Source organism: Squalius cephalus (assembly GCF_949319135.1).
Source record: "Squalius cephalus genome assembly, chromosome: 4".
Lineage (NCBI taxonomy): Eukaryota > Metazoa > Chordata > Actinopteri > Cypriniformes > Leuciscidae > Squalius > Squalius cephalus.
Window position 1 is genome coordinate 27,939,085 of NC_137125.1, and position 7,325 is coordinate 27,946,409.

Sequence of the window (7,325 nt, forward strand, 5' to 3'; positions counted from 1 at the left end):
CTCATCTCATCACCATCATCAGTTCAGCTTATCTAAAGTCTGGACATTGACGACAAGTTTAACCCTCTGGGGTCTGAGGGGTTTTCTGGGCCCTGGAGGTGTTCTGACATGCTCTGACATTTGTGCTTTTTTCAGTTATTTATAAACATGTTAATGGCAGAGGTGTAAATTCACTCAATATAGCACAAACAGGGCTACCATAATATGCAAGCAACATGCATGTATATGTTTGAATTTTTAAGAGAATAATGTTTATGTGTGGTTATTGAAAAAAATAAAAATGAAAGTTGCTGAAATAAGACCACAAAACTCATACTAAATATGTGTCCACAAGACTTTTGACTAATCAATGTTGTCGCTTCGAGTTCTGGCTTCAAAATGATGTGAAAATCATCCTGCCTAATCGTTCACACACAATTTAAATCAATGTATTGTTTTATAAGACAGGTTTTGCTTGGAAAGCCAATATGCGAGGGGGGCGTGAACGAGGAGTGGTTTACACCTGAGAATACAATGTCCCACCCAGTATGCGTAATGACTCTGCATAATGAGCCATTCATTCAGGTGTGACACTTCAGCCACAAGAATGAATGCAAGGAAAAAAGATATATTTAGAAGAAGACTTATATTGACCATTTAAGATTTTGCTTACATCTATCTTGTAAATTTATTTTGCTATTTTATTAAAAAGGTTACAATTACAACAATAATTACAATTTCAACAATATTTCAAGTGTAAACTCTTTACTCTTTCTTTGTAAAAAAATGATTATAGGCCTACATTTTATCATATATATTCATTAGTTTGAATATAGCCAACACTGGAACAGCTAACATCTTAGTTGATGACTTTATTTTTGACAAAAATAGTATGTTATATATATATATATATATATATATATAGGCCTATATATTTATATATATATATCGTCGCTGCCCAATGAAACTCACGTATGTCCAAAACGGTTACTTTTCAGGAAGTGAAAAAAACACCGTAATTTCAAAAGCAGTTGAACGTAGCATTGTCATACTTGGTACGGCATCTTTAAATGTAACCATATTGTTGCCAGTGTAATGATATAATCCACATTTGACCAAAATCGAGTTTAAATGGACATACGTGCATATTTTACAGTAACAGTGGTCGATATGCGTTCTTCCGATCATTAATTAGAATGGCCAAGTCGTGTTTCATATTGACAGATGAATAGGCTACGCTCCGTTTATTAAATAGCCTACGTCTCAGTTTATTAAATACGCTCAGTTTATTAAATGTCTCTTGCAAACTATGAAGGGACAATGAATCAATACACTCATTGCTGACCCCAGGGCCAGCGCGTCCATATAGGCGAACTAGGCAATTGCCTAGAGCGGCACTTTTGTAAGGGCAAGCAAAATGTGTGCCAACCGGAAATGAACAATTCACAAAATAGGCTAGGCTATGATCACATAATCAGAGAGTAGCCTTTTTCTTTTCGTTTTGAATTATTTTGTTTAAATACTTTTCAAGCTGTGTGTATTTGATTTCTTTCTCATGTCTGTGTGAGGCATACACTGAGTTTCGTTAAGTTAGGATGAGATGAGCTCCAGTTAACGTGCAATGCAAGTGACCGCGTGGGCGCCTCCATGATTATATTGTCTGCTATATATTTCCTTCTTATTTATTAAATCCAATCAAGGCAATTGGTTGATGAAAAATTGATTAAAATTAAGATACAATTTATACAAAATGAAATTCACTTTAAAGAAAGGCTTTCTACAAAACTTAATGAAGTGGTCAAAATCATGTCTGACCCATCTCAAATTTTGCATCCTATTACTCGTGCTGTTCACTTTTCATACTTTCAACAATATAGTAGACCTACAGACTCTATTTGTACAAATTGCTGCACATTCATTTAATTCTGCATTTTGCACACACAAGTTGAAAGGCTACAAATCAAGTTCATGGATAATTGTGCTGCATTTATTAATCATTATAATACTAAAATCATAACAAAGTAGGCTATGCTATGTACAAAAAATACAGCCATTTCTGTTTTTTTCTTTTAAACAAAAAAACAAGCTGCACCCTTTTTTTTAAATTTCATCTTTCATTCCTAAATAGAATAATGAATGAACGAAAAAGTACACGGACCCAACATGTAGGCTATTAGCCTTTTTACCCGTTATCAATCTAAATTAATCTCGTTTTTAATTTAACTTAATTTCGTTTTTCTTTATTTAAATTTCGTTTTTTTCTTTATTTAATTTTCGTTTTTTATTTATTTAAATGTCATTTTTCTTTATTTAAATTTTGTTTTTATTTATTTAAAATTCGTTATTCTTTATTTAAATCTACCCTTTACTGTGTCAGTAATTTATTAGTCAGACAAATATTAGACTACCTTAAAAGTATTGCTTAAGATAACAGACCCGTGCGTTAACATCTCCACAATAAACAGTGACAATTACTTAGTCTAGACCATTTACCGGTAAATAACAGTTGTGAATATATTGCGAATATATAATAAACTTGAACAGTTGTCAAAAACAAACGTTTGCTGATACTTTACCTCACAGAGTTATTTGGTTATCCAATGCTGAGCTTCCAGAGACACTTAGACCGCGAGATGCCTCCACAGGGCGGGAGATACGCAGCGTGATTGACAGCTTTGACACCAAATGGATATACGTGAAAATCAGATGACATGATTTCACAACTTTTCATTGGTCATTTAGATATGTGGAGCATACTGTATACAGAAATGAACTTGCACATTCTATCCGTCGAAAAATCTCAAAATCGGCAAAATGGACATACGCGGTTTTCATCGGACAGCGACGATATACCCAGATAGCATGTATAATCGGCCCGAGCTCGGCTGCCCCGCGGCGCCTGCGGCTCAGACTCGGCATCGGCGTGTGTTAACCGGGCCGATTGTGGCCCGCAGCTCGCTCTGGCACATGCATTTTTGTTACGGCTGTAAAGCACTGGGCCGATTCATGTTCACCGTAACTGGTAACTCGGCTCTGCTGTATGATCTGGACCACTTCTGGAAATGACTCGGCTTAGGTTAAATCAAGGATGGTTTTAATGTAGCAATAATTAACATAAAAATTATTTTAAAATTGACGTAAATTCCTGACTGTATCTTAGGATGTTATACTCGTCGAATGTCGTTGTCCAAAACAAAATATCTGCGGTAAATAATAATAATAATAATAGAGTCATTTTGCACAGAGCAATTTTTAATATTTATAACCATAGCAAAAATATTTAGTTGTCATGAAGATTCTTTACGTGTATTTTAAACATGCATGGGCGCTTGACATCACTCGCACAGTCACGGTGATTGCAGTCGTGCATCGGCTGAGTAGTTGGGTAGTCTAAAATTAACACTGAGTCTAAAATTCATTTTACTGGCTATTTCAAATGTTTACCAGCAGTGACGGTTAAACTCTGGGCGCTCGGCTCAGATGCGTTTACCGGTATGAAGCCGATTTCAACAGTTGCTGCAGCAAGCGTCAGCACGCAAGACGTGTGCACAACTTTCGGTGAGATAAAACTCAACGCCTGACTTAAAATCATCCCTTTTCGATCCTGCGTCATTACAGTGAACTTGAGGTAAGTCTTGTGTTCAATTTCCTTAAAAAGCATCAACATTTCACGCTGAGCATAGTTTCAATCGAGTTACGTCGACCTACATATTTCGAACTGTTGCTGATTAAATGTTGATTATTATCGATCCGTTTAAACCTTGTTCATGTTCATTTGACAGTGCTTCCCTATATGAAACGAAAAGAAAGAATTCAGAACTCGAATTCTATTAATTAGGACAACAATAGCAAATTTTTGTCTGAGTAAAGTAGTGCAAATGGGGGTAATATGAAAGCTACTGGCGCGAACGAAGCTAACATTGACTAACGTTAGCTGCGCTGTTTTTGCGCTAGCAGCTCATATTTTCGTTCTGCTAGTTGGCAAAGAATTAGTTGCTAGGCTAGACACCATTTTTATTGAATGCAATTTACGTGAATAATATTTACGAGCACAGTCTTTGATCTGTGGAAGAAAATAAAGTGGAACAAATGTTAGCTGGCTTAAGGCCAATTCATACCGCACAGACTAACACCAACAAACACGTTTTGTCCTAAAGTATGTGCACATTTTGATCCTGTAAGAAAATATTTATTTTACTTATGTAAATAGAGGAATGATTTGGGACTTTGGTCTGCTGAAAGCTGGGTCATGTCTGTTGCTGAGTGAGATCGGGACTCTTATTATGAAAATGAACTGAGGACTCTTATAACGGTAGAGGAGCAGCTGCGCCGGCGACCTCACAGTTGCTGGGGATTATGATTACGCTGACACGTTTGCTCCTGGTTTTACAGCTATGATACAACATATGTTCATGCTGCAAATATTTTGTGTATTAATGTTCTGGGTTGTTAAGATCTATGTGCAGACCGTCCGCCATTTTGTGGACGCTGTGTATGACGTCGTGAAGTGCATTTAATGGCCTTTTGCACAGGAGCCTGTAACAGATGCACTCTCGACATTTAACAAAATATAAAACGAGAAGAAAGTTGTGTCTGAAAGCTGCAATCTTTTACTTGTATTGGTTAAAATGAATGAATATCTCGTGTTTTTCCGTGGGTGCTTGAGTTTGTCTGTGTCTGTTGGGGCAGTGTGAACAGGACACTTATTTTTCATAACATTCTGAATACAACGACCAACTTTTGTTGGTGACTTTTTTTTGTTGGTGTTTGCTGGCGTTTGTCTGCGGTGTGAATTGGCCTCTAGTTGTACTTTTATGGCGCAAACTGAAATCGCACTTTATAGCTAACATCAACATTACCTTTGGCTAAATGCGGTCTGTACAGGCAGGTTTGAAAAGTTTATTAGCTACCCTAGGGCTGGGCGATATGACTGAAAACTGTATCATGATGTAAGCGTTTCATATCGGTCGATAATATTGATATTTTTTATGACCTATTTAAAATAAGGACCAGGAGAAAAATATATTACATTCAACATTTTTATTTTAAACTTAACCTTCCTCTGATTATAATCCCCTCAGTTATAAAGGCAGAAATGTCAACACAACCATGGAAAGCAACACCATGGAAGACACAAAAAACAGGTCTTCTCGGGAGGCTGTGCCTACAGGTAGGAATTCTACAAAGTGATCTCTCTCGGTTTACTCTGACATATCTACGGACAATGTTTTGCTACTAATCTGTTATGCCTGCTTTTTCTTGTGTCTTATAGCAATTGCTAAGGAGATCCTCATCCAGCTTGATTCTATCAGAGAGCAGCAGTTGCTCATCCTGATGCAGCTCCTACAAATCTCCAGCAGTTCCAGACTTCATTCCAGACCCAACACATTTTGGGCTCCCACTTTCAACTATTGAGGAGCTACAATGTTTGGAGGAGACGTTAAAGAATCCAGAGGAGAAGAAGAATTTGGTGAGTTAAATTATGCATTAATCAGATCATTCCTAAAAGTCAGTCCCTACTCTCACTCATGCTATATTCCTTAAATAACTAATGAGGTAGCCTACATGTCTTTGTTTCAGACTGTTCTCCTTGGAATGGTTGGAGGCATGACTCTTAAAGACACTGTGGGGTGGGTCCTGAAAAGAGCAATGAACACTTCGCTGGCGAGACTCATTAAAAGTGTGGTTCTGGGTGAGTGTCAGTGCTGGATAACTGCACTGTGGTTACATCCCAGGGCTCTACAGTGTAACCTATTTATTTATTTATTTATTTATTTATTTACTGGCTGTGACAGTGACAAAGTATTTAGGAGCACCAGTGCGACTGACCTGATCAGGTTCTATGGGTGCACCCTCCATTGAAACTAGGGCTGTAACGATTCCTCGATTAAAGTCGAGCACTCGATTTAAAAAAATCCTCAATTGCAATTTACCCGTGTTGAGTAACCGGCAAAATACTGGAAGTGGCGCATTCCACAGACGAGAATCCATGAATAACATTATTTCACACCGTTTTCTAAGGCTACGCGATCTATTTAAAACCATTTACAATCATAATATAGCATAGTGCTATCATGAAATCACAAAGGCTGTGATTTAGTTAAGAATATGCGCTTTTTAAAAAAAAAATGCCCCGGCAAGTAATTTTTATCAAATATCGCCTTATAATGGGTAGGTTAATTTGTCATTGATCAGAAGGTGCTCCTAAATTTTTGACTGTGCTCCTAAACTTTTTAAATTAAAAAGAAATGTAAGTGTAGAGCCCTGCATCCAAATTAAGTTTTGGTGGTTGCTGAGTAACATCACGTGGTCATGCTGCCCTCTTCTATCTTGTGTTTTTCTCAGATGCAGTCCGCCGCAATGCCCTGACCAAACATTCTACAGAAGAGGAAACAGAGCTGCGCATCACCAGGTGTCTGTGGCTTAGCCTCTGATAGGGATGGTGGCCGAAGCCAGAGGGCGAACAGGCAGACAACGTAGACAACTCAAAAACGCGGTGGGCCAGAATTAAATGTTTCAAAGTTAAAAATGTTGATATTGGAAAATGGTATTTGAACTCCTTGATTCTACATTAATGCTGTGATATTATTTCTATTCTATTCTGTTCTATTCTATTCTTTTCAATTCAAATCTGTTATTAAAAAGTGTGTGTGCGTAGACACGCAGTGGGCCAGAATTAAATGTTTCAAAGTTAAAAATGTTGATATTGGAAAATGGTTTTGAACTCCTTGATTCTACATTAATGCTGTGATATTATTTCTATTCTATTCAAATCTGTTATTAAAAAGTGTGTTTATCCTATTTTTGTAGTGTGGTCCAATAAAAAATGCATTAAACATGAAACCTGTCTTCCTTGTGCTGTTTTACTTTCTGTTTATCTTGCATAAATAACGGCTGCTAAGCAATTTTAGTATTAACCTGATATGAATGGAAATCATAGTTCAAAGTTCAAATAAGCCCAAATGAGGAACGGGATTGGAGGCGAGCTTACGTCCTCTCACTCGGGTTTCCGCAATCGGGCCGCATTAAAACCGAGCGCTCGGCCGAGTCTCTTTAGCCTTAATCGGGCCGCGTTAAAACCGAGCGCTCGACGCTTTCGGCCCGCACATTTTTTGCTAGCTGGGTATATATATATATATATATTTTTATTGGAGTAATTATTTATATATATATATATATATATATATATATTAGGGGTGTAACGGTTCACAAAATTCACGGTTCGGTTCGATACGATACACTGGTGTCACGGTTCGGTACGTTTTCGAAACAGCAAAAAGAAAGTAGCCTAATGCCAGAGAAATTTCCTTGATTTTAATTTTTTTCATTAAAACTAACATCATAAA

The 7,325-nt window shown here is 37.1% G+C and overlaps 1 long non-coding RNA gene across 1 annotated transcript; it reads left to right on the plus strand.

Moving 5' to 3' along the window:
* The first annotated feature begins 3,539 nt into the window (after positions 1-3,539).
* On the plus strand, positions 3,540-5,338 carry LOC307157842. The gene is made up of 3 exons (XR_013821099.1): positions 3,540-3,607; positions 5,061-5,149; positions 5,252-5,338. It is a non-coding gene; the product is annotated as an uncharacterized lncRNA (long non-coding RNA).
* The last annotated feature ends 1,987 nt before the right edge of the window (positions 5,339-7,325 follow it).